Here is a 26,667-nt window from a genome sequence, read left to right as displayed (position 1 = left end):
CATTCATTGTTTAATAACATGCTATTTAGCTTCCATGTGTTCAAATGTCTTTGCATGTTCTTGTTGCAATTGATTTCTAGTTTCATGCCATTGTGATCTGAGAAGATGCTTGATATGATTTCAGTGTTCTTGAACTTGTAGACACTTAGTTTGTGTCCTAACATGTGGTCTATGAGAATGTCCCACGTGCACTTGAGAAGAATGTGAATTCTGCAGTTTTAGGGTGTAATTCTCTGTAGATATCTATTAAATTCATTTGGTCTAGTGCTTCATTTAGAGTCTCTGTTTCCTTGTTAATTTTTTGTCTGGATGATCTATCCAGTGATGTCAGCGGGGTGTTGAAGTCCCCTGCTATGACTGTATTGCTATCAATTTCTCCTTTGAAGTCCTCCAGAAGATTTTTAATATATTTTGGTGCTCCTATATTGGGTGCATATATGTTTATCAAGGTTATATCTTTCTGGTGGATAGATCCTATCAATATTGTGTAGTGGCCTTCTTTGTCTCCAGTTATGACCTTCATTTTGAAATCTATTTTATTAGATATGAGTATTGCTACCCCAGCTTTTTTTTCCCTTCCGTTTGCTTGGAAGATTTTTTTCCATCCCTTCACTTTCAACTTATGTGAGTCTTTTGTTGTGAGGTGGGTCTCTTGTAAACAACATATAGATGAGTCATGTTTTCTTATCCAATCAGCTACTCTGTGTCTTTTTATGGGAGCATTCAATTCATTTACATTTAAGGTGACTATTGATATGTACTTATTTATTGCCATTTTTGTTTAGTGTGGTTATATTTTTTCTTCCTATTTTTCCTGCTAATTACAGCAGTCCTTTTAACATTTCTTGCAGTGCTGGTTTGGTGCTAATGTATTCCCTTAGCCTTTTTTTGTCTGAGAAGCTCTTTATTTGACCTTCTATTTTGAATGATAGCCTTGCTGGGTAGAGTAGCCTTGGATTCAGATCCTCATTTTTCGTGACCTTGATTACTTCATGCCATTCCCTTCTGTCCTGTAGTGTTTCTGTTGAGAAGTCAGCTGAGAGCCTTGTGGGGTTTCCTTTGTAGGTAACTTGTTGCTTATCTCTTGCTGCTTTTAGGATTCTCTCTTTGTCTTGAATTTTTGGCACTTTGATTACTATATGTCTTGGTGAGGGCCTGTTTGAGTTCTTCTTACTTGGGGCTCTCTGTGCTTCTTGAACTTGAATGCCTTCTTCCTTCACCAAATTAGGTAAGTTTTCTGTCACTATTTCTTCAATTATATTCTCTAACCCTTGCTCATTTTCTTCTTCTCCGGGGACTCCTATGATGCGAATATTATTACCTTTCCAGTTGTCCCACATTTCTCTTAAGCTGTTTTCTTGTTTTTTAATTATTTTTTTCCTTTTTGTTTTCTGATTGGTTGATTTTTTCTACCCTATCTTCTAATTCACTGATCTGGTCCTCAGCTTCCTCTACTCTGCTATTTAGACTTTCCAATGTGATTTTATTTCTGCTATGTCATTCTTCATTTCTTCTTGGTGGTTTTTAATTTCCAACTGGTTGATTTTCAACATTTCTATGTCTTTACTCATGGTGCTCATGTCCTTACACAAGCTGTTGAGCTTCCTCAAGATCATGGCTCTGAATTCTAGTTCTGTTAACTTGCTTAACTGCACCTCATTTATCTTATCTTCAGTAGAGTTCTCATGTTCTTTCATTTGGCTTTTGTTTCTGTGTTTCACCATTTTGGCTATCACAGTGGGCTTTGGAGCCTGCCAAATTTTCCCTGTGGGTGTTGGTGTTCTGCTGTTTGTGGCTCCCTCTCCTGGGTTTGGATGAGGCAGGGAGGACCCACGATAAACACCACTGTCAAGTCTTACTTTCCTGGTTAGAGTCCTGGTTAGCCCAGGAAATGGTGGTTATCCTCTAGCTTTTTTGCCTGGAGGCTATTAATAGTGGTCACCTGAAAAACCTTGGTTTCTGAGTTGAATAAAAAACTCCCTCAGGTGCTCTGTGTAAGAGGATTTCCTGAGGATGGGGCAGATGCTGGTTGTTAATGGGCTTCAATTAGCATTTCAATGGCCACCAGGTGGGGTTGAATCTCTGAGGGAGGGGTCACTGCCTCTCCCCAGAGCCCTGGGAAGGAGGAAGATGACCACAGTCCTGTGTGGGTGCAACTCATCAAAAGCTCTGAGCGCCCTCCAAATCCCGAGTGTCCCCACACAGTTCCAGTCCAGTCTGCCCTCCCTCTGCCGGAGCCCAAGGTAAGTGGCTACTGCTAATTTAGCCTCTGTCCTGGCTCTGCGTTGTGGAGCTGCTTGGGACTTTAACCCGAGGGCGCCGCTTCCAGCTAAGGGCCATCGCTCCCAGCTAAGGCTGTTGCTCCCCGCTGAGGCTGTGGCAGCTCCCAGTCGAGGGCGCAGGTCCCAGCTGAGGCTGCAAGTCCCAGGCGATGCCGCAGCAGCTCCCAGCCGGGGCCACAGCTCCCAGCCCAGGCCACTGCGGACCATGGGCTCCTGGCCCCCTCTCGCGTCTTTGTAAGCCTACCAGGATTGAGTCAGTGTCCCTGGTTATGTGGTCCTCCAAACTGCTTTTTGGTTGCCTTTTCCTGACCATTTGTCTTTATTTTTATTGTACTTCCAGTTTGGTCTTGGGAGATGGTCTGTGTAGCTTCCATTCACTCTGCCACCATTTTCAGTCTCCACAATCTATTATATATTATATTTACATATATATCCCACTTTAGATATCATTTTGACAGAGCCTAGGAATTTCAGCACCACCTCGCTCGATGTATAGACAGCATGCACACGACCTAGTTGGTCAGTTCTCACCGCCCAACCCACCAGCCAAGGCGGACTTAGTAACATAAAAAGGTGAAGTCGGAATTAAAAAAAAAGATGTTTATATGCATTCCCATGGCAACATTTTCACTTCTGAAGTGGAATTCGCAGGTAGGGAGAAGAGAAACAGACAGACAGATGAGGTCTGAGCCTTGTCAAGTTTGTCCCTGCATGAAATAAGCTGTCACCCTGTGGGTGCGACTTCCAGAATCTCTCTTTTTTGCATTCTGGGACGCCTCTCCAGTACAGCGCATTCATGAATTGTCCCCTGGGCATCCTATAAGTTTGTTTTTTTATATGCTGGAGAAATACACCACGTAAGATTCAGGCTGGGTGAGAGGTGTTTCTTTCACACAGAGAAGGGCTATTATCAATGAGATGGAAAAGAAAAGACAGAAGGAAGTCACATCTTAGGCAGGAAATATTGGAAAAGATGAGCTTCTTAAACTACACGAGTCCATAGGCCTCACCCTGGAGACCACTGCTTAACAGGAAGAAACTGTGCAGTTGTGGGCACAGGGTGTCAGCACAGTGCCTGGTGGATCCTTTCTGCTGAACCGAAACCTGGCTCCAGAACCCTTCTCAACACAGCACTCCAGGCTGCCAGAATCACTGACCAGAGCAGGCACATGACATAGCATGTATTTGTCATTCCATAAGATCAGCTTCACGAATGGTAGTTATAACATTACTTACTAGTTAACGTTAATTATGGGATTAACATAATATAGGCTAGAAATGGTAGATATCACTAGAATATAAAGAGAAAGTATTGCTCTGGCCAGGCAGCTCAGTTGGTTAGAGTGTTGTCCTGATACACCAAGGTTGTGGGTATAATCCCTGGTCAGAGCACATACAAAAATCAAACAATGAATGCTTACATAAGTGGAACAATAAATCGATGTGTTTTTCTTCTCTGTCTCTCTCTAGTCAATAAATAAAGAGAGAGAGAAAATGCTAAAAGAGCTTAAAGGAAAGAGACTATCTCGCTGGAGGACATTTGAAATGGCCTTGGAAGATGGGGAAGGAGAGGGGCCGGATTCCTACCCCGCCATCACCCTTCTCAGCGAGCCTGTCACCTGTACAAAATGATGTTTATTAGCAGCTGTCCCTCTAGAAGCAGGGCCTCAGCAGGTGTCATCTCCCTGGGTGAAGCACACCTCCATGGGGAATGGGCCACCACCTTGGGGTGGGCCTCCAGCAGGCCTCCTTGGTCTCTCTGCACTCAGCCCAGGGGGACAGAACACAGACCTCAGTAGGGGACCTCTGGGAGCCATCACAGGAGGCTCTGCATGGCCTCCCACCTGGGGGGGGGGGGTGCAGACACAGCCTCCCTTGGCATGCCTGCCGACAGGGACTCCCAGCTCCTGAGGAGGCCCATTCCTCGTGGCTGCTCTCCAAGTCCTCCTCATGGAAGCAGCGCCTGTGACTGTGCCTGTGGATCGACACACTGCGCCCGGTTCAGTCCCAGGGCTGGTGAGCCAGGGGCTCCCCTTGGGCCTCTGGCCACAGCTAACCCTTACCCCCTCTCCTCTTCCTCAGACAGAGTAAAGCCACTCTGACTCCAACACTTCTACTTTGCCTAATATGCCCGCCTGGAACGGGCCGGTGTGGCTCAGTTGGTTGGAGTGTCATCCGTCGCCCTAAGGGCAGTGCACTCGATTCCCGGGCAGAGCACACACCCAGGTTTTGGGTTTGATCCCTGGTTGATTCCTGGTGGGGGTTCAAACGGAAGGTGAGCGATAGATGTTTCTCATATTGATGTTTCTGTCTCTCCCCTCTTCCTCTCCCTTCCTCTCCCTCTAAAAAATCAGTTAAAACACATTCTCAGGTAAGGATTTTTTTTTTTAAATAAGAATCTTCCAGCCTGGAGAGTCTGGTGGCTCTGACTTTTGAACATAATGACAGAGGCACCCCCTAAGCTCTGGGCACCATCCCTGCTTTTCCTGGAGAGAGACAAAGAGAGGAGGCAATCGGCTGTAGACCTAGCCTGGCTGGGGTTCCTCCCAAGGCAGAGTGCCAGCCCCCAGCATTCCGGTCAAGGACCTGGACACAGGGTCAGTCTTTCAGAACAATAAGCTGGGCAGGAAGCCCATGCTCCAAGCCCAAGCCTGCTGCTACCTGGCTGGAGAGGGGACGATGCAGAGAATGGAGTGGGGGATTCCATGACTGGTTTTTCCTGAGAGGCAGAATGGTCTGGAGTGTGGGTGTCAGAAGGAGACCCAGAGCCTCCGGTTTGTTCCCCACTGATACTGGGTAGGCCTGGGAACCTGGTTGGCTGTCCACGCACTAGAACTGCGGCGAGAACCAAAGGGGATCTCTTCGGCACTGACCCACTCCCGGCCTGGCCCAAGCAGGCCCTACGTGGGGATGGCCAGTCCTGCATGTGCTGCTTGAAACGACACCGTGGGTGAAGAGCTTGTGGCTGAGGTTGCTGCTCTCCTTCCTGGTGAACAGGAGCCAGAAGAAGCCGTGATTGGTTAAGCCCAGCAGGCCCGGCAGGCAGGCGCTGGAGGGGCAGGGCAGAGGACATAATAATCATATTATCCAGCATTTAGTGAGTGCCAGCTGTATGCCAGGCCCTGGGCTGAGTCCTTTACAAACCAAGGCCTCATTCTCTCCGTACTCTGCCACCTACCCTAGTCTATAGCTTGGAAATCTCTCGGGGAACCTGCGTGTCATCCTCCCCACCGCGGCACAGTAGTCTAGCTACGGAGAGCCCAACTTTATCCCACCATTCCTCTATTTAAAATATATATGTTTTTAATGCTTTTTTAGAGTGAGAGAAACATCGATGGGAGAGAGGTACATTGATCGGCTGCCACCATTCCCTGATTAATGACGAGGTTGTTTTCAGTGGTTTTTTTTTTGTGTTCTTGATTCTGGTAAAAACCACAGCACATAAAATTTATCATCTTAACCATTTTTAAGTCTGACGTTTGTAGTGTTAAGTATATTCATACTGTTGTGCAGGGGATCTCCAGAATCTCACACAATTAAAACTCTGTTCCTATTAAACAGCAACTCCGTGTCTCCCTCTTTCTGGCCCCTGGCCACCACCAGCTACTTCCTGCCTCTATGAATTTGACTTCTCTAGGGACCTTATGTTTGAAAACAGACACTGACAAAAAAATTATTCATTTCTGTAGATTCTTTTAAATTTTGAAAATGAACTGTACACTAACAGACACTGATTTTATAATCATTCAAAGTGTGCAAGCACTTTTTGTAGACTCATATATACTGAGTCTATGTGGATCATATGGTAGTTCTATTTTAACTTTTATTTTCCTTTTTTTAAATACATATATTATTTTATTATTATTTTTTAATCCTCATCTGAGGATATTTTTCCATTGACTTTCAGATTGAGTGGGAAAGAGGAAGGGAGGGAGGGAGAGAGAGAAACATCCGCATGAGAAAACACATTGATTGGTTGCCTCCTAACCAGGGCCAGGGATTGAACCGAAACTGAGGCATGTCCCTTGACCAGAATCGAACCTGTGACTCTTTGGTCCACCAACCACTGAGCCAAACCAGCCAGGGCTCTATTTTTAACTTTTTGAGGAACCTCCATACTATTTTCCACGTGGCTTCTCCATTGTACACTCCCACCATCCATACACAAGCATCCAGTGTCTCCATCTCACCACCCTTGTTACTTGTTTCCAGGGTCTTGCCCTCACATGCCACTCCGCACAAATGTCCGTCCTTCTGTCCTGGCCAGACTGCTTAGGCAACAGGCAAGTGGAGTTTTCATTTCAGCAGGCAGCTGCCAGATTAATTTCCATGAGGCCTGTAGTACTTCACCCTCCTCCTGCCCCGGCCAGCCTGGGAATCTTTCACTGTGTTAAGTGGCTGGTGGGGGCCAGGGTCCCGCATGGGATCTCGACTTACAGACTCTTTTGTCTGAAAATGATGCTGGAACCACCCAAGGAATTGCAAAGAGAGGGCTCTGTGCTTCTTGGACCCGGAAGGAGCTGTCACCTGGCTTTGTACTCTAGAAAACTCACTAAGTCATACTTTTCAAAATCTACATGCACACACACACAGAAGTTATTTTTCCCCTTATAAAAGAAGTAAATGTTCACTATAGATACATTAGAAACCCAAGGAAATTAATCAGCCTTCTCTGTGCTGTGCCACGTCAAACCTAAGGCCTTCGGCGCCTGCCCAGGAGGGGAGGGAGGACAAGGGAGCTCTGCGGTGGGCCCGGTCACTGCGCGTCATGGGTGGTGTGCACTTCCGACATTTGTATCTGCATTTGATGGGAGGGTCACTGTGGCATAGATTCCAGTGGGTCTGTCTGACACGCCCAAGTCCACACTTTCCCACTACATTCCAGGCACAGGGACACGAGATGAAATCCTTCATCCAGGAGGTGAAACAATCAAGGTTGTGTCCTTGAATGTGTGTCTTAATCTGCATGTCAAGAGTTGAGCGCGCTGGCTGCAGGCTGCAAATGAGGAATCTGAGAGGCAGCCTCCCAGGGGGCCGACCTCAGATGTGCAGCCAGGAGCTCTTTGGGGCAAAGGCAGGGATGAGCTGGACCTGGCGGCGGCCAAAACAGGCCCCAGCCCAGAGGCTCACTGCAGGACAGGACAACTGGGCAGAGGGCTGTCTGGTTATCCCACTCATGACCTTGGCTCCTGCCAGCTCCTGCCTCTCCTGGAGTCACTGCAGACTCTTGGTAACAAGGCTCAGTCTCCCCCCGGCCCCGCCCCCCCCCCCCCCCCCCCCGGGTTTTCTTAATCTGGTTAAAGTGCAAATGCGCCAACTGCTTTGAGATCTGTGGGCCTGGAACCCCCCTTCAGAGCTAGGCCTCGTTCCCTGGATTCCCTCTCCTCTCCCTCCCTGCAAGTGGCCTCTGCCCAGAGGCTCAGCGGCCACCTCCCCTTCCCACGGGCCTATCCCTCTCCCATTCCTGCATCTCATCTCTGCCGTAAACCATCCCAGCTGCTCAGGGCATCTCTTGGGGGCTACAGATAACACCAGTGTATCCTGGGCCTTGCATTCTGCCACGTAGGTGGGTCACAAGGAGCCTTCGTGTGTCTTTGTGAAAAGGCAGGGAGGGCAGTGATGTCTGATGAACACCTGCCCTTCATGCGGATTTGACATTGGATCCCCCCAGTAACCCAGTTGTTATATACCAGTCGCTACATGGTTCAGAGAGGCTGAGTGATTTACCCAGAGTCACACAGCAGGTGAATGAAAGGGCAAGGATCAGAGTCCAGGTCCACTTGAATCCGTAGCTCACATTCCTTCTGTGGTCTCAAGCTGCCTGTGTTTTCTGGGACCTAGCTACGGACACATTGCGAGGCGGGTGAGGAGGAAGACACGGGTTTCTCTCAGGTGGAAGCTCTCTAAGCCAGCCTGACCGAGGTGGGGCTTCTGCTGGGGCCAGGGCACAGGGCTGTTCTAATCACAGGAGCTGAGCTTGGCCCTGGTCCTGGCTCACCCTCAGGGACCTGTTCCTGGCAGATAGCCTGCCTCTCCGTCCTGGTCAGCTACGGCCACCAGTACCTTATAGTTGACCTCTACTGAACTCCTGAAGGATAGGGACCAAGCTTTGTGTCTGGTATTTCTTACACAAATATCCACGAGCTTCCTCTAGGTGCCAGACACTGAGGACTAAGTGTGATAGAACAGAGAAGGTTCCTGCCCTCACGTGGGTCCAGGGACTCTTATTGTGAAGCAGCAGCAAAACCACCAGTTACTGGACCATTATTCACTGTTGACTCCTGCACCCTCAGGCACACAGCTCAGCCTGTAGCCCAGAGCTGCAGAGAGGAGGCTGGGTGGGTGCAGGTTCCAGAAGCCACGAAGGTGGAGCCACAAGGTCGAGCTCAGAGGCTGTGAGCTCTCAGGAACGTGCAGCACCCCCTGGGACGTGGCAGTGGTGATTTAGAACCCAGTGCTCACTGGGCTCACACTCCCTGGCACAGGCACATACAGCTGCTGGCCTGCTGTGATCGTAATCTGATGGAGCAAGGGCCTCCAGGCAGGGCTCACTCACTGCTCCTGTCCCTTCCCTGCTGGACTCGGTCACATCTTGTGTCTTACTTTCCTAACACCTTCCAGGCAGTTAGTCTTCTATCTAGTTTGGTGTCTGCTCCTAAATGCAGGGCCCCTCTGATGCCATCCGTAACACTCCTACCCTGGGGAGGGGCGGATGCCCTGAAGGAAGGGGCCAACTCTTCCCAGAAACCTGGATTCAGACCTAAGAGCCAAAGGTTTTAGCCACGCCCAGAGGGAACACTAGCCAGTCCCCTGTTCCTGTGGTCAGCGCCTCCTTTGATGAGTTTTTTATGACCTTACGGTAGGGAAGGGATTTCTTATTAAGACCCAAAATTCCCAAAGATCAAATGAATAAATTCGACTATATCAAATTTAAATACATCTACACACCACAGAACTTCAGAAAATCGACAGACACATCACAACCGGGGAAGATGTTGCAACACATATAATCAATAAAGGAATAGTGCTCAAAAAACATGTAAATAAAACCCTACAAAACAGTCAGAAAAATAAAGCCCAATCCTGGAAACCACTCAAATAGTCAACAACAAAAGTATGGATAAATGAATATAGTGAAAAACAATTAGAACTCTCGTCATCAACATGGATAAATATCACCATTAAAGCTGAACTCCCAAATGTACCATTTCAGGATCCATAAAACTATTGTATAAATAATAGCAAGAGCTCTGGCCAGTTTGGCTCAGAGGTTAGAGCATTGGGCTGGGACCAAAGAGTCATGAGTTCGATTCTGGTCAAGGGCACGTGCCTCGGTTGCAGTACGGCCCCCAGCCCTGGTAGGGATCCTGTGAGGGGCAGCCTGTCAAGGAGTCCCTCTTGCATCAATGTTTCTCGCTCTCATTCTCTCCCCCTCCCCCACGCCATCTGCAGATAAATGAAAAAATATCCTCAGGTGAGGATTTAAAAATAAATAAATAAATACATACATAAAGGCAAGAGAATGATAAGCATGAAGTTCAAGGTGGTGGTGCTTGCTGGGGAAGGTGCCGTGATCTGAGAGTTCCGCAGGGAGGACTCCAATTGCACGAACGTTGTTTTGTTTCTTAAGCTGGTGGTGAGTACATAGTGCTTATATTATTCTTTGTATTTTATATGTTATATATGTTGCCTATATTACTTTGTGTATATAAAATATTTTCAAGTTGGTATATGATGTCATTCTTTATCTCGGCTGGATACAAAGTCACTACTCAATGCCCCATAAAACTTTCCCCATCATTCAGTTACACATGCAGTGGTGGACATGGGCTTGGGCATGAGCACAGATTTTAGGCTGGGGAAAAGGTAGAAAGCAGGACTATACGAAAAGATTCACCACATCACCTGTGGGTCAGAGTGGGGCCTGGTATTTCAGTTTTTTTTTGTTTTTGTTTTTAATTTTATTTATTTATTTTTATCCTCACCCGAGGACATTTTTTTTGATATTTTGTTCAGATAGAGTGAGAGGGAGAGAGAGAGAGAGAAACATCGACGTGAAAGCGACACATCGAGTGGTTGCCACCCACATGACCCCACCAGGGCTGGGGACAAACTGCAACCAAGGTACGTGCCCTTAGCGGGAACCGAACCCGGGTCTCTCTGTACCACAGGCCGACGCTCTAACCGCTGAGCCAAACCGGTCAGGGCGGTATTTCAGTTTTTTTATTGATTTTTTTTTTAGAGTGAGAGGAAGAGAGAGAGAGAGAAACATTGATGTGAGAGTGAAACATCCATTGGCTGCCTTCTGCACTCTCTACTGGGGATGGGATGTGCAAAACAGGCATGTACCCGACAGGGACGCGAATCAGCACCCTTTGCTCCCTAGGTAATTTGAATGTATAGGTAGTGCTAAAAACCACTGACCCAGGAGACGGAACCAATTTGCATGCAGAAAGATAGGGGATGGACCACATCCTCAAAAACATATGGCAGATGCTGGAAAAGGTACCTTTCCCTTTCTACCTGGCCCAGGGCAGAAACTCCAGTAAGCAGAATTCGATGGCATAGTCCCAAAACCAGTTGGCTGAAGAGGAGGGGGGCTGGAAAGCAGAATGGATGATCGGTTTGGGGCCAGAGCTGAGCTGTCCTCTGATCTGTGCATCTTCTTAAGGGAGATGTGTCCCAAGAGTGGCTTTGTGTGGGGGAATGGGGTGGCAGAGAAGAGGTGACCCTTCCCATGCCCCATTCCTTTCATTTTATGCTTATTTATTGTGCATATGACAAAGACGTGCATTTGTCCCTCCTCTTCAGAGCTCATGAGCCAGGTGTCCAGCTATCACCCTTCATGAACCCACGCCAGCCCATTATACATAGTAGGTGTCATCGCCTTTGCCCAACTTGTCCCAACACGCAGGGCAGTTTGCAGTGCCAAGGGAGGTGGGACAGTTTCCTAGGAACCTAAATAGCAAGTGACCAAGAGAAGATATTGCTGCAGGAACAGGACGATGTCCTGCCTTTCTACTGGTTCTCAGGAAATGTCAGCACCCTGAAGTCAGGTGCAATTATTGTTCCTTTTGGATTGGAGGGGAAACTTCCCAGGCTGAGCCAGAGGGGGGAGAAACTGCTCTAATGACGACTTTTTCTAATCTCGTCTCCTCCTCCAGGGCTGTTTCCTTCAAGCGTGTGGCTCTCCATCCCTTCTTAGCTCTTCCCCAGAAGCATTCTAAGCCCTTGAAGGTGACTTTAAAGGCTGCTTGGGGTGGACAAATAAAAAGCAAATTAACTGTGGGGACATCAATTGCACACACCCCTTGGGAATAAATCATAGAGCTGAAAACCCCGTTGTGGCAGTCCTTGTTTATGGCCTGCGACTGTCAGTGGGTTTGATGGATGCTTCTGGGCCTCTCAGAAATCAATGCTGGGTCTGCAGTGCTGAGCAGAGTAGCAGTAGCAGCTGCTGCAAGGTAAAGGGAGAGAGTCTGTCTAGGATGAGCTGACGCACGGACAAGTGGGAGGAGCAGACACGGTTCCAGGAGCCCTCACCAATGAGTGGGGGTCAGTGCAGGAGTGGTGGGGGAGTTCCCATCTGTGTTTATGCTCCTTCTTGAGGATAAGGCCCAAGAACTTCACCCGGTGCTCCGACGGAGAGAATGAGTAATGCAAGAGATGCTTCTCTTTCTCCAGGGTGGGGCGATGAGGTGGGGGGACAGTTTTGCACCAAGCCCTGCACTGGCTTACAGAATGTCAGAGCTGAGAGAGACCTCAGGGTTTGTCTAATCCAGTCTGTGGTATTTGTTACTGCAGCCATGGCAGACTGATACAACCCTTCAATCTGGATCTCCATCCCCAGCCTCCCACCTGAGAACCTGCAAAGCAGCTGCCCCCCGTCACTTCCACTTGAGACCCCTCAAACACAAGCTTCCAAACTGACTGATCATCTTTCTCCCCACACCTGCTGTTCCTCCTGGATGCTCTAGCCCAGTGGTGGCCCCACCAGTCCTAACTCTTCGCTCTGACTCCCTCACCCCACGTCCTATTGGTTCCACACTCTAAATATCTCTTGAACTCATGCCCAAGGATGTGGACCTGGCTCTGTACTTCACCCCTTGGGCACCTCTCTAGACTGTGCCCGTTCTACCTCATCCTCTTCCAAACCTCCTCCCATAGTGCTGAATCTGGTTGGTCATCTGTGGCAGGCCCTCCTTGGATGGTTGTTACAAACGATTTCTTTGGCTCCTGGCCAGGCCATATGGGCCGCATGCTGTCTTTAGTTTCAAGACCCAGGGCAGGCTGGCTAGTTTGCTAGTCCTGGAGGCCCCGCTCCAAGACAAGCCCTCATTAGCCATGTTAGCATATACACAACCTCAGAGCGGGGACCAAGACAGGCGGTCTGTCTCTGTGACTGCCCCCTGCATGTGTGTCTGTAATTCCCTGTCTGTTATAAACCCCTTAGCTGAGGACGGATGGAGGGCTTGGCTCAGAGGCAGCTGGGATGAGGGAGGTCAGGTCTGTCGTCTCCTCTGCAGCCAGGCCAGGGGCAGGGAGCCCTGAAGGGTAGAGAGGTGCACAGCGGAGCTGCTGAGGGGAGAGAAGAGGACCCTTCCATGGTCTGTTGAGAAGAAAGGGGCCCCTGGGCTACCCAGCTAAGCCTGAGAAAGATACCTGGGTTTCACCTCGAGGGGGGGGGGGTCCCCTGCCACATCCTACTACATGACCAGAATGGAGTGGTCACCCCTCCAAGAAGTAAAGAAGGAAAAGGCCAAGAACACCAGAGGCATGAGGGCTGAAGGAACATCCGTCTTTACAGGAGGAGCTCAGAACATCATTCCGTGGCCCCAGGGGTTAGCGTTTGCCCACGAGTCTCCAATGCGGAGCCCACAGCAGGCCCCGTCAGCATGCCTGGCGCCAGGCCTGCTTAGAGTGGACAGGGGCCCTGGATCAGCCCCTTAGCGCAAGTCTGGGGACCGTGGCTGGTGGAGGCGGGCTCAGCAGTGGTCCTCTAGAAGTCAGCGCTGAGCGCCCTAGGGCGGTGAAGGACTCTCCCGGCCCCCACAGGGAGCTCTGGGATACGTTTCCACCAAGCGCCATTCCTCTGAGAAGGGGGTCTTCTGGATTTCCGGCCTTTGCCTTGTGGTTTAATACATTAGAAATTCTAAAGGTAAGGATTTTAGACCAGGCTCTAGATAACACTGTTTTCTATTTATGACTGACTAGGTGGCATGGGCATATTTTAATACTGAAGTAGACACTAGGTGTGTGTATCTGATTTAATCCTCAGATTCAGGACTTCATCAACTCTCTTTTTAGAAGAGGAAACTAAGTCTCAGCAAGGTTAAATGACTGCTCAAGGCCACAGCTTGGAAGTGGTGGAAACAGCATTTAAGGCACATTTGATCCCAAATCCCTCCTTAAGCATGTTGGGTCAGTAATACTCACATCACTGCCAACTTCATCCGTGCAGAGGGTCTACTCATACTGAATGATACGGTGACTAGGGAGGAGGTCAAACTCCAAGGAACTTGAAAACAAAGTTGGGTCCTATAGCTTAGTGATTACCAGGGATAGATCCAGGCCTGCCAGGAATTTCAGGCCTGCTGCATGCTACCCTCCCATTCACCCACCCACCCATCCACTCATCCATCCACCCATCCACCATCCACTCATTCATCCACCCATCCACCCATCCACTCATTCATCTACCCATCCACCCATCCACTCACCCATCCACTCATCCACTCACCCATCCACCCATCCATCCATCCATCCACCCATCCATCCACCCATTCATCCACCCATCCATCCACCCATCCACTCATCCATCCACCCATCCACTCATTCATCCACCCATCCACCCATCCACCCATTCATCCACCCATCCATCCACCCATCCACTCATCCACCCATCCATCCACCCATCCATCCACCCATCCATCCACCCATCCACTCATTCATCCACCCATCCACTCATTCATCCACCCATCCACCCATCCACTCATTCATCTACCCATCCACCCATCCACTCACCCATCCACTCATCCACTCACCCATCCACCCACCCATCCACCCATCCATCCATCCATCCACCCATCCATCCACCCATTCATCCACCCATCCATCCACCCATCCACTCATCCATCCACCCATCCACTCATTCATCCACCCATCCACCCATCCACCCATTCATCCACCCATCCATCCACCCATCCACTCATCCACCCATCCATCCACCCATCCATCCACCCATCCATCCACCCATCCACTCATTCATCCACCCATCCACTCATTCATCCACCCATCCACCCATCCACTCATTCATCTACCCATCCACCCATCCACTCACCCATCCACTCATCCACTCACCCATCCACCCACCCATCCACCCATCCATCCATCCATCCACCCATCCATCCACCCATTCATCCACCCATCCATCCACCCATCCACTCATCCATCCACCCATCCACTCATTCATCCACCCATCCACCCATCCACCCATTCATCCACCCATCCATCCACCCATCCACTCATCCACCCATCCATCCACCCATCCATCCACCCATCCATCCACCCATCCACTCATTCATCCACCCATCCACTCATTCATCCACCCATCCACCCATTCATCTACCCATCCACCCATCCACTCATTCATCCACCCATCCACCCATCCACCCATCCACTCATTCATCTACCCATCCACCCATCCACTCACCCATCCACCCATCCACTCACCCATCCACCCACCCACCCATCCACCCATCCATCCATTCATCCACCCATCCATCCACCCATCCACTCATCTATCCATCCATCCATCCATCCACCCATCCATCCACCCATCCACTCATCTATCCATCCATCCATCCATCCATCCATCCATCCATCCATCCATCCACTCATTCATCCACCCATCCACCCACCCATCCACCCATCCACACATCCATCCACCCATTCATTCATCTACCCATCCACCCATCCATCCACCCATCCACTCATCCATCCATCCACCTATCCACTCATCCATCCACCCACCCACCCATCCACTCATCCATCCACCCATCCACCCACCCATCCATCCATCCATCCATCCACCCACCCACCCATCCACTCATCCATCCACCCATCCACCCACCCATCCATCCACCCATCCACCCATCCATCCATCCGTCCATCCATCTAACTAACATGGGTTTTTATTCATTCAAATAACACTGTCATGAATCAGAAGCCGGCCTTTCTACCCGCCCCCCCCCCAACCCCACCATCATCTAGATCCAAATCCTTAGGCACACACCAAGCCTGAAAGGTAGTCCACACACTTTCCATTATAAGGGAAATCCTGGACATATCCTGTGGCTCAATGCAATTGAGAGTCAATGCCTTCTGAGAAGCTCATGCTGGCACTGTATCTCCCATGGAAGTCTCCACCCACCTTCCTGTCTTGCCCGTACCTCTACCACCCCCAAACCCACAATTCCTCTGAGCTTCACTGACCTGCTCAGAAAGGGTTCTGACCACAGTAGTCCCAGGCCTAAGGAGGGGCTGGTGAGGTAAGCCCACTCCCCCATTCAGGGGCCTGCAGAGCCACTGGGGGCTGTCACTGGAATAGGGCCCACATGTCAACGTTCTCCATTTATTGTCTGAGTCTGAGTGGTGGCAAGCACAGGAGCAGTACCTCTCCCAGGGTGGAGGGGAAGGAGGTCTCCTGCAAGTGGAACTGGGGCACACACAGCAGGGTGATGGTGAGGATGCCTCAAGACAGCCCTTAAGCACATGTGGCCTAGAACACCTCTGAGCCCAGGTGCACGTGCATGGCCTGGAACACCTCAGAGCCCAGGTGCACGTGCATGGCCTGGAACACCTCTGAGCCCAGGTGCACGTGCATGGCCTGGAACACCTCAGAGCCCAGGTGCACGTGCATGGCCTGGAACACCTCTGTGCCCAGGTGTACATGCATGGCCTGGAACACCTCTGAGCCCAGGTGCACGTGCATGGCCTGGAACACCTCTGCATCTTCGGACTCAGAGCATTCCAGAATGGTCCCTCAGGCATCAGCAGGGTCAGTGCCACCACTTGGCAGCAGGAGAAGAGCTACACTTCAGAATCCCAGTGGGCATTTCCTGTACACATTGGGTAGAGCCCTCACTTTCCTGTGTGTCCTTGGAAGTGAGGCCAGGTATCACCTGTTCCCGGAAGATCACTGTCATCTGACCAAAGGGGACTTTCCCAGCTGTGTCTCCAGCCTGAGGGGAGTTTCAGTCTTGGGAGAGGGAGGAAGGAGAAAGGGGGAAAGGGCCCTGGCCAGTTTGGCTCAGTGGTAGAGCATCAGCCTGTGGACCAATGAGTCACGGGTTTGATTCCGGCCAAGGGCACATACTTTGGTTGTAGTTCATCTCGGCCCTGGTCGGGATTTTGCGGGAGGTAACCAGTCAATGTTTCTCTCTCACATCGATATTTTTCTCTCCCCCTTTCACCCCTCTCTCTCCCACCCACTCTATCTGAAGATAAATAGAAAAATATCCTTGGATGAGGATAAAAAAATAAATAAATACAAAATAAAGTAAAATGGAGAACCCTGGCCGGTTTGGCTTAGCATTTAGAGCGTCGGCCTGCGGTCCAGAGAGACCCAGGTTCGGTTCCTGCTAAGGGCACATACCTCGGTTGCAGTTTGTCCCCGGCCCTGGTTGGTCATGCGGGTGGCAGCCACTCGATGTGTCCCTTCACATCGATGTTTCTCTCTCTCTCTCTTCCTCTCTCTCCCTCCCACTCTGTCTAAACAAAAAATGGAAAAATGTCCTCGGGTGAGGATAAAAAAAAAAATGGGGAAAAGGAGGCTATGTCTCAGGGGCATCAGCTCTCAACAGGGAGAAGGGACCATTCATCACACGAGGTCCCACCGGACCCCAGTGGCTTGTCCCCCCTCGGCTGCCTTGCTCATTTTGTGGGCTCCGCAGCCAGGATACAAGCCTCTCCCTTACCCAGAGGTCTAGGATGAGACTGGGCTCCAAAAGCGCAAGTTCCTGGGACGAGGGCCTTGGGAAGGCAAGGGGAGGATGTGTGTGCGACTGGGGTAGGACCAGCTCTGCTGCCCCCACACGCGGTCCGGGGACCAGGGTCCCCGCAGCCTCTCTCTGCCTGTTGCTCTGTCCGGGCACCATCTCTGCCAAGCTGTGTCCATCCTCTCACTGGGGACCCACCTACCTCAGGAAGCAGGTCTCCTACTTACCCACAGCCAACCAGAAACCGCTGGGTTTCTACAAAGAGTAGAGCACTCGTTGGAAATAGACAATTAGCTCCAGCATCTTTCCCCTTGGCCCCATTTCCAGACGGATCCTCTCTCATTGCCTGTGTAAGTACTTCTCCACATTCCACCACCTGCTCATTTGGATGGAAATTGCTTTTGACATGCGTAGTGGGTGGCTGGGTGCACAGGGGAGAGAACAGATAAAGCTGAACTAATTCTGATGCACAGTGACCGAGACGAGAGAGGAGAAATTGGCAGAAATGGGACACGATGACCCTTTGTGGGAGTGAGGGTGTCAGAATGCTGTTTATAAAAACCAGATTTTGTGTAAGATCCAAAGCAGTAAACGAGAGCTGGCCAGTGAAAAACGTCGGCGAGGTCGGGCAGTGAATAAGGACTGGACACTGATTTACGAGCTGTGTGACCTTGGGCATGTTATTTAACCTCTCTGTTTCCTCGTCTGTAAAGTGAGGATAATAACTCTCTGAGAGAGTGTGGAAGCATCCAGCTAAGTGCCCTGTGTACAGTGGGCATTAAAGATACCAGTGCCCGCCCTTGTGTTGTAACCCAGGAGATCGACCAAACTCAGACACCGAGATGGGGTTTAACAAAAGGAGTTTATTGAGCTAAGTCCGCAGGCACCTGCAGTATGTCCCACACAGGAGTAACTGCGGCGGCGGAGAGCTAAAATGGCTCCTTTTTATAGGATTTTGTAAGCGGGGGGGGGGGGGGGCTACGTGTAAGCAAGCATGTTACAGAAGTGGAATTTAGCAGTTAGTTAATTACCTGTTACTCAGTTTCCCAGACATCTCAAAGGTCAAGATGTTTCAATAGATTATCCCTGGCGCCGACCCCAGGATTACTCAAGGGTTAGTTATTACCCCAGGGTTAGCGATTACTTAGGGATTAGTTAGTGAAGAATGTTCTTCAGTAAATGAGTAAACTGACAACCTCTTTGGTTGTCGTGAAGGCCTCTGGGAGTTTGGGTCAATGGCACTGAGTTATAACACTTGCTCCCTGTCATGGGCATAATGTGTAATTTCGTACGCATTTTGATTTGTGATCACTCAGAATTATTTTCATACTCTGCTGATCACTTTGAAAAACTGAGGCAATTCGTGTGATATCAGCCTTAGATAGTTGACTAGGACTGTGGCCAAATCTTGGGGGGCAGTGGCTATTGTGTTGTCCTTCACTCCCGACTACCCCTGGACTCTCTTGGGCAGTGAAGCCAGCTCTGAGTGGGTAATGACATGTCCGTCTGAGTCTCTAAGTACCTGGGGATCAGGTCCCACAAAATCTATCCTGCTCCGGCCGCATCAGCTCTTCCCTGTGGGAGGGGAGCTGATGAGCACGGGCTCTCGGTCTTCTCCCTCCCTGCTCGCTCACTGCGTCCCTCAGGTCTGCCCCTCGCTTGCCTGGTGATTCTCTCGGTTTCTGTGGAAGAAAGAGAAAGGGGAGAAGGCAGGAGGAGCCAGTGTTCACCGCCCATGAGAAAGCAAATTGAGGTGTCAAGGTACAGGTGTAACGGAATCAGCTTTCCCTCAGGGTGTTCGAGAAAACAAAGGGGACCCCTTAAAAGCTGTTTTCTGTTGATCTCTGAGGCTGGACCCCAGGTGACCCAGCTCCCAGAATTCACAGTGTTTGCTCAGAACTGGCACTCAGAGGAGAGCAGTACACCCTGGTAGTGGGGGCACCCCGATCCGTGCCATCCAAACCCCAGCAGTGCTGAAATTTGACAGCACAGGGTGTGGGCTCTGGAAAGGGCCTCATCTTACCTCCCAAGCCCATGACAAACCTTTACTGAGCACTAACTATGTACACCCCTCTAAGCACCCCACAGGCGTGGTTGTTGTGATCACGCCCACTTTCCAGGGGAGCAATCCACAGTCGGCAGCCAGAGGGGAAAAACGTGCCCCAGGTCACACAGACCACAGCAGGGACACTGCAGCGACCAGATGCCACGTGGCCGTGGCACAGAGGAGCTCCTGCACGTGAAACACGGCGAGCTGTGGAGCGGGACCGAGCACAGGGGGTCTCTCCCATCCCCAATGGGGGGACAGCCACCTCCGTGAGGCAGCAAGGCAGCCTGGCCCACAGCCTGGCCTGCTAGGAAGCCCCTCCTAACACTGGAAGTCGAAGGAGTTTGCCCTCCTGAGAACGGCTCCTGACACTCCTGACGGAGGCTTCGTGGGCGGCGCTGGGCCACACATGCACCTACGCCGGCTCATCTGCTCCCGGGCCGAGGCGCATTGCCCACGACCCAGATGAAAACAGGGACGTGCAGAGAAATTAAATAACCCACCTGGTGCACAAACCCGGTGCAAGATGGAGGCAGGGTTTGAGCCAGGTCAAAGTCCAAAATACGTGCTTGTAACCAGCTCCCCAAAACGGGCCCCTGGGAAGTTTAAAACATGCTTCAGGATGAAGGTCAGGTGTGGACCCCAGGCCCACATGTGCTGGACTTCGCCCCAAGTAGCCTGGCTTCTGTCCTGGGCTCCCCCGACTGCTGCCCTGGAAGGGCCTCCTGCCTGGCTGGCTCCAGGTTTCAATGGGATTAGACCCTTGTCCTTCTTGCCCTTTTCCGCAGGGCGGCCAGCAGGCATCCACATGCACCGGGGTCCTTCCTCGCCGTGTCTGTCAGGTACAGCGGAGATGGTGTTCCCGGAAGGCACCGCCTAGTCTCTGCCGGAGGGAAGACCTGGGTTTCGAGGCCCCACGGAGCTGAGCAGACACGCGTGAGACTTCCCAGGAGCGCGGAGAGGAGCAGCTCCACCTGCCTCGCAGTCAGCGGAGCGCGGAGCAGCAGGTGGCCTCGCCTGAGTTGCCAGGATGCCGTGCTTGACCCCCGTGCAGTGTGATCCGGACCCAATGACACCAGCAGCAGCCACGCCTGATGAGGCTCCTAGTCTGGGCTCAGCAAGAGGGAGGGCCCAGGTAGGCTTGTCCAGGACAAGAGACCTCGGGCTGTGGTCCTCGGACCCTCAGAGAAGGAGTACATTCACGCCTGCCTGGGTTCTCGTCCCAAACTTACCATGACAGCTTGTCAGACTGGCCGGCCCTTCTCCTCTCTGTGCCTCAGTTTCCTCACTCAGTGGCCTGTCAGGGGCCGTAGGGGCACGGCTCAGCTCAGAGGGGCGGCCTGCCTGCCAGCTCTGGGGGGTCCACAGCCGAGAACCTTCTTCTTCTCTGTCCTCCATCTGCCAACAGTATCTTCTCCACCAGCCCAAGGCCCCAGTGCTCCTGCTAGGACTTCTCTAGACGCAGCTGCTCAAGGCCTGGGAAGTCCTGAGCGGGGGTCCCACTGAAATGGCACACAGAGAGGTCCCAGGCAGGAATGAGGGCTGGGAGCCTCCCTGAGCCTTGAGGAAGGAGGAGGAGACCCAGTCACCACCTGCTCAGGGACCTTCTGGGGCTCCTCAGCACCCCTGAGTAAATCCCGCCTTCCTGCGCCCCGTGTTCCGGGCCTGGAGTAAACAGAAGATTCTGTGTACACAAGAGGACCAGGTTCCTAAAGGGGGGCAGTACCCAGCACCCTCCAGGGGCGTGTGCCCTGGGGGCAGGAATCGGAAAGCTGCGCCCAGATCTCAGGGTGCAGGGAAAAGAGCCGGGCAGGCGTGTGAAAGGCTCCCTCCTCAGGAGCTTCCTCCGAGACGCCCCAGCCCCGGCTTGAAAGAGAGGGAAGCCAATATTTATCGAAGATCCACTGGGTGCCAAGGTGAGAGGAGCCTTATGAGGTGCTCAATAGTTCCACACCCTGGAGATGGGCTCGGCATGGAGGGGCAGGGGACCCTGGGATGGCCCTGAGGCAGGCGGGTCCCCAAAGACACAGGCTGGAGGACACTGCTCTGCTTTCGATGCAGGTTGACAATACTGAGAAATGTAGCCTCACACTTTCCTGCAGAGGTGACGAGGCTTTCCCGGGGGCCGTCCTGGCAGGACAGGAAGAGGACGAAAGAAACGCAAGCCTTTCCAGCCCCCTCGGACCTCCCACATGTGTGCACTGTTGTCTCTGTCCCCATTCATGGGGCCGCTCGGTGACCTTGCTCCTTCAGAAAAGACCAGAATGTTAAAAGAGGGCCATAGACGCCCTGCCCCAGGGAAATACCCTGGCATGTGGAAAGGCGTAAGCACGGGGATGTTCATCACAGAATTATGTACAGTAGTGAAAAACTGAGGACAACCTAATGCCACAAAGCGGGGTGGTCGAGCCCACTGCAATCTATCTACTCGTCTGGGAAGTTTACGGGGATGAAAGAACAATATAGAAACATGTTTGTGACGACATTCAGGGAAATAAACTGGACCAAGTGAGGCCCTGGGGGAGAAGGGCCCAGGAAGGAAGACACAGGCTGTGGTCCACGAGGAAGTGGAGGTCAGGAGCCAAGGAGAAACGCCACTCTTGGAGGCTGTGGAGTCAGGCATTGATGGAGCCAGGAACATGAACGAGAACCAGCATCTATGGAGCACCTACTATTTGGGGGCATCACCAAGCCATCCAGTCCTCTGAGCACCCCTGTTTTATAGACCCATTTTCTAGATGAGCACTCTGAGTCCCAGGAGGGCCAAGGAGCTTGACAAAACCTAGCAGGCCTCAGCGGGTATGGCTCCGTGGTTGAGCGTCAACCCATGCACCAAGAGGTCGCTGGTTCGATTCCTGGTCAGGGCACATGCCCAGGTTGTGGGCCCGATGCCCAGTGGGGGGCATGCAGGAGGCGGCCAACTGATGTTCTCTCTCATCAATGTTTCTATCTCTCCCTCTCCCTTCCTCTCTCTCTAAAATCAATAAAGGAAAAAAAAAAAAAAGTTAGCAGGAGGTACCAGTGGGATACGTACCCAGACGTCTGCTTCTGGAGCTGGGGTCATGGCCAGGCTGCAGTCCCGCCTCCTCTGGCGCACCGCCAGTGGTGTGACAATGAAGGGAGAGTGTGTGGATTACTCAGCACGAGGCCGGGCACAGTCTGTTCTTCCCACAGCCGCCCAGCCACTCCTACGTCCCCACAGCGTCCTGTCCCCACAGCGTCCTGTCCCCACAGCGTCCTGTCCCCACAGCGTCCTTGGAGCTGTCGGTCGAGGCCGCCCCTGGGACACACAGGATGGCACAGCCTAACTCCCTCTGAGTGGCAGATGAGCCCCATGCAGGCAGTCACTGGAGGAGAACGGGTCCTCGGGGAGGATGGAGACATCAACAGGGCACAGAGATGCTTCAGGTGCAGAAGCTAATACTCGGAAGTGATAGAACATGTCTCCTCCTGTCGTCATTGGTCGCGCTCTCTGCTTACAGGCCCTGCACGCCCCACGCCCCTTCCTCCTCCTGGGCTTCCCTCCTTGTTCTGCTTCATACCTACTCATCTTGTAGGACTCAGCCCAGGAGCCCCTGCTGCAGGGAGCCTGCCCTGATTCCTGTCCCCTCCCAGATTCTCCTGCCTGCCAAGGCTGAACCTGGGGCCCGCAGTGCCCTGGACACTTCTCTGACATTGAACCTGTTTTCTCACATTATGTTTGTCACTTTGTGTGTCCATCTGCGCTCTTGGTGGGAGCTCCTTGTGAGTGGGGTCTGGGTTTTATTCATCTTTGTCCCTTCTGGGCCTGAACAAGGCCTGTACATGATAGACACTCCATATATGTTTGGGTTGCCTTGTCCCTGGGACAGGCAGGAGCAGAATGGCTTCCAGAGCCGGTATAGCATTGCCCCAGGGCCTGCGATAAGAAAACTGGGGTGAATGGACCACCCACACTTGAAGACTAACCACAGGCTTACACGGGGGCAATCTCCAGCTGCAAAAAGATTGCTACCCCATATCCAGAACACCTTTGTCACCTGTTTCTAATGGTTCAAATCCCACACTTAGATGTTCACTCCTTTGGCTGTGTTTGACTACTACTTCCATGGAAATCCCCTGATATAACACCTGAGCAATCACTGACACCATGTTTGGACAGAGAGACAAGTGCATGCTCTTCTGTTCCTGTGAGTACGTATTTTGTATATCCTTCTGTTGGGTCCATGTGGTTGTTAGCTGCAAGCTTTAAGAACGACTTCATTTGTGGTTTCCCACCCCTGTACAAGGCCGTTATTTAATGCTGAGCTCATCTCTGGCCTGTTTCTTTTCATTCCCACATAAAAGTCCCTGAACCCGTAGGAATGGGGAGACAGGTACCCTTTGGGGGAGGGGAACAGGGATCCACAGAAAGTGGATGCACTCTGGGAAGTACTCTTCTCTGCCAAGGCCAGAGCAGGGGGTCCTGGGCAGCACTGGCCCGCCCAGGAATGAAGGAGGTGGCTCTTACTTGCACAAGGCCAGGCCATGCTTATCCAGCGGTGTGTGCAGGTCAGCCACTAGGATGCCAGCCTCCGCAGTCACCTGCTCCTTCTCCACATCCACCTGCAAGAACCCAGCATAGTCTTCGAAGAGGAGGTCATCACCCAGCCCTGTGCTGTGGCCAGGCTCCCTGTGAGCATACGCAGGTCTGTCCCAGTCTATGGTCAGCTCGCGCCATCTCCCACTACAAGCAGCCAAAGGGGCTATGGGCAGAGCTGGAGTTTGGGGAATATTCTTTTCACAGGGAAGAAAATAAAGAGCAGGGAAGAGAAGGGATTTGCCCAAGGTCACTGGCAGAGCTGGGACTAGCGTTCAGGTCTCCTAATGGACACTACCTCCCCCCACACTGCCCGGACCAGGAAGGTGGGATCCCTGCCCAGCTAAGGAGAGCCTGCTCCTGTAGGGGCTTGACTTTGCCAGGTGGAGTTCAAATTCTCCACTTACTTTCACCTTGGGAGGACTTGGGCAAAGATGAGAACTGGACCGGGGGGGCGGGGGGGGGCGGGGGGAGTAACTTCTATTCAGTTCCTGCCACAGGCTCTGCCCTGAGATCCTCATGGCAGCCCTGGGAGGCAGGAACAGTCTCTCTTCATTTCACAGGACGGAGACTGAAGTCCAGGGACTTGAAGCCAGTCACTCAAGGTCACACAAACATTGGTGGGAACGGAGACGAGAATCCACATCTGTGTGACTCCAAAGAACGAGCTTATTCCATGGACCCTGAGAACAGAGCTCAGAAAATCAATTGCTGGAGCCCATCCTCGCTCATTAGCAATCAGAGTTCATGACTGGCGTGACTGATATCTTGACCGGGATGTTTTCTGTGAGGTGGAAACTGTCAGCCTGAACAAATGAGGAAACGGGAGAGAGAAACCCAGAACCTCTGTAGAGGGCTGGGTGGAGAGGAGGTTGTCTCGGGGAAGCGGGACCGCTCAGGAGACCCCTAACGCGCTAACGTGTGGCACGTCTGTCTGGCTCGGACTCCCTGGCAGGCCCCTGGGGTCACTGGGGCTGGCTGAATTCATGGACAGGATCGCAGCACAGGGTTGGCGTTGGACTCCTGAGTCTGTGCCCAGCTCTGTTGCTGATTGGCTGTGTGATCCTAAGCAAGACACTCACCCTCTCTGATATTATTTCCCCATATGTAAAACCAATTAAGGGCAAATCCTTCTGGATTTGTCATTATGAGTCCTCCTTTGGGGGCCATTCTCCATCCAGCGAGGAGGCTCTGGCAGAAGATGGAGGTAGACATCCTCTCCATAGCCACAAGAGGGCGCACACACCTGACGAGAGGCCTGAGCAAGCTCGGAGGGAGGGAGGGCTCTGGGTAGGGGCGATCAATCACTGCCAGTCAATCCTGGACTGTCACTTTGGGACTCAGGGACAGGGAAGGGATCAGGCTAAGGAGTTTCGTCCAGGGTTTGGGATGGAGGTTGAGGCTGGTGGCCTGCAGAGGCAGGCAGAAGGGGACTGCGAGTACCTGGGGGACCAGTTCATGTTGCCCACATGGATCCTGAAGCCATCGGTGCAGCAAGGTCTGAGGGTGAGTGGCCACTGCCCACCGCCTTCACCTGCTTGTTCAGCTGCCTTGCCTGGTGGAGGATGCTGTGCAGGCCACCCCAGGACAGGGAGCCGAAGGACAAGGCCAGGAAGTGAGCAGGATGAAGACATCCTCACGTGGGGGTCCCGTGCACTCTTCCGGCTGGAGGCTTTTCCACAGGCAAACCTGATCGCCTTCTCCGGCACACAGCCTCTGAAGGGCACCCAGTGTCTTCAGGATAAGGTCCAGGCCCCTCATCCGGGCCCACACAGGCCTCAGCTGCTTCCCAGGCTGGAACGAAGGTCTCAGGGGCAGGGACAGTGGCTTTATTTGACTTTGAAGCTGCCACATCTACTCCAGGCCCAGCTCGAGTAGGCAGCCTCTAATGATCATCAGATGAATAGATAAATAAATGCATAATGTCACGTAAATGAATCTGCTCCCTTTCACCCTGCTCAAACACTGTCACTGGGCCACGGAACACTAATCTAACAACGATACTGCAAGGGGTTCCATGAGCAAGTATACACGAGTTCACATGTTCAAAGCTGCAGGTTCTACAGTAAAGAAATCTCTTTAACACCATTGTCCTCAAGCTCCCTGGATCCCACAACCTGTTTTTATTTTCACCTGACCCTACCAGCCCCCCAGGAAAACATTGACCTACAGTAGCCTCATTCTGTTAGTAATTCCCAATTGTGTGGGCCAGCACAGCTTAAATGGCCTTTGTGTACAGCGGCACCAGCACACCTCCGACTCCTTCCTGCAGCTCGGAACAAAGCTCTGCTTGGCACCGCCTCTCAGCTTCCTCGTCTGCCCCGCACCACACTCACTCTCCCTGCAGCCACATCGGGGACTCTCCGGGCCTCCTACGCACTGCCCTGCACGCACACTGCCCTTCCCCAGCTCCCCGCTGAACTCCTATTCATCCTCCAGGGCCCAGCTCAGTGGGCACTTTTCCTTTACGTAGCTTTTCCTGCATGAGAGTTGAGGGCTTTGAACGTAGACGCGCACTGCCTGCTTGAGTCCTGGCTCCGACACATGAGTAAGTGAGGCACACCCTTGGGAGTCAGGAGTTAGGGTTTTATTCCACCAGCAATGGGAAGCCTCTTTAGGGCTTGAAGCAGGGAAGTAGCCCAACTCCACTTGGATTTTAAGAAAATTAGTTTTGCCGGCTGTGGAAAGTACACCTGAGGGAGGCAAGAATAGAAGCAGCGAGACCGGGAACTAGGCTGTCATAGGTCACTGGGTTTGGAAGGGTTGGTGTTCTGGGCCCGG

At 51.9% G+C, this 26,667-nt stretch overlaps 1 pseudogene; it reads right to left on the bottom strand.

Annotated features, from left to right (window-relative positions):
- The window catches only part of LOC118643924, a 31,917-nt pseudogene that overhangs the window by 3,949 nt on the left and 1,301 nt on the right, over nt 1–26,667 (bottom strand).

This window comes from Molossus molossus, unplaced genomic scaffold, assembly GCF_014108415.1.
Source record: "Molossus molossus isolate mMolMol1 unplaced genomic scaffold, mMolMol1.p scaffold_m16_p_4, whole genome shotgun sequence".
NCBI lineage: Eukaryota > Metazoa > Chordata > Mammalia > Chiroptera > Molossidae > Molossus > Molossus molossus.
This window is presented reverse-complemented; position numbering and strand designations above follow the sequence as displayed.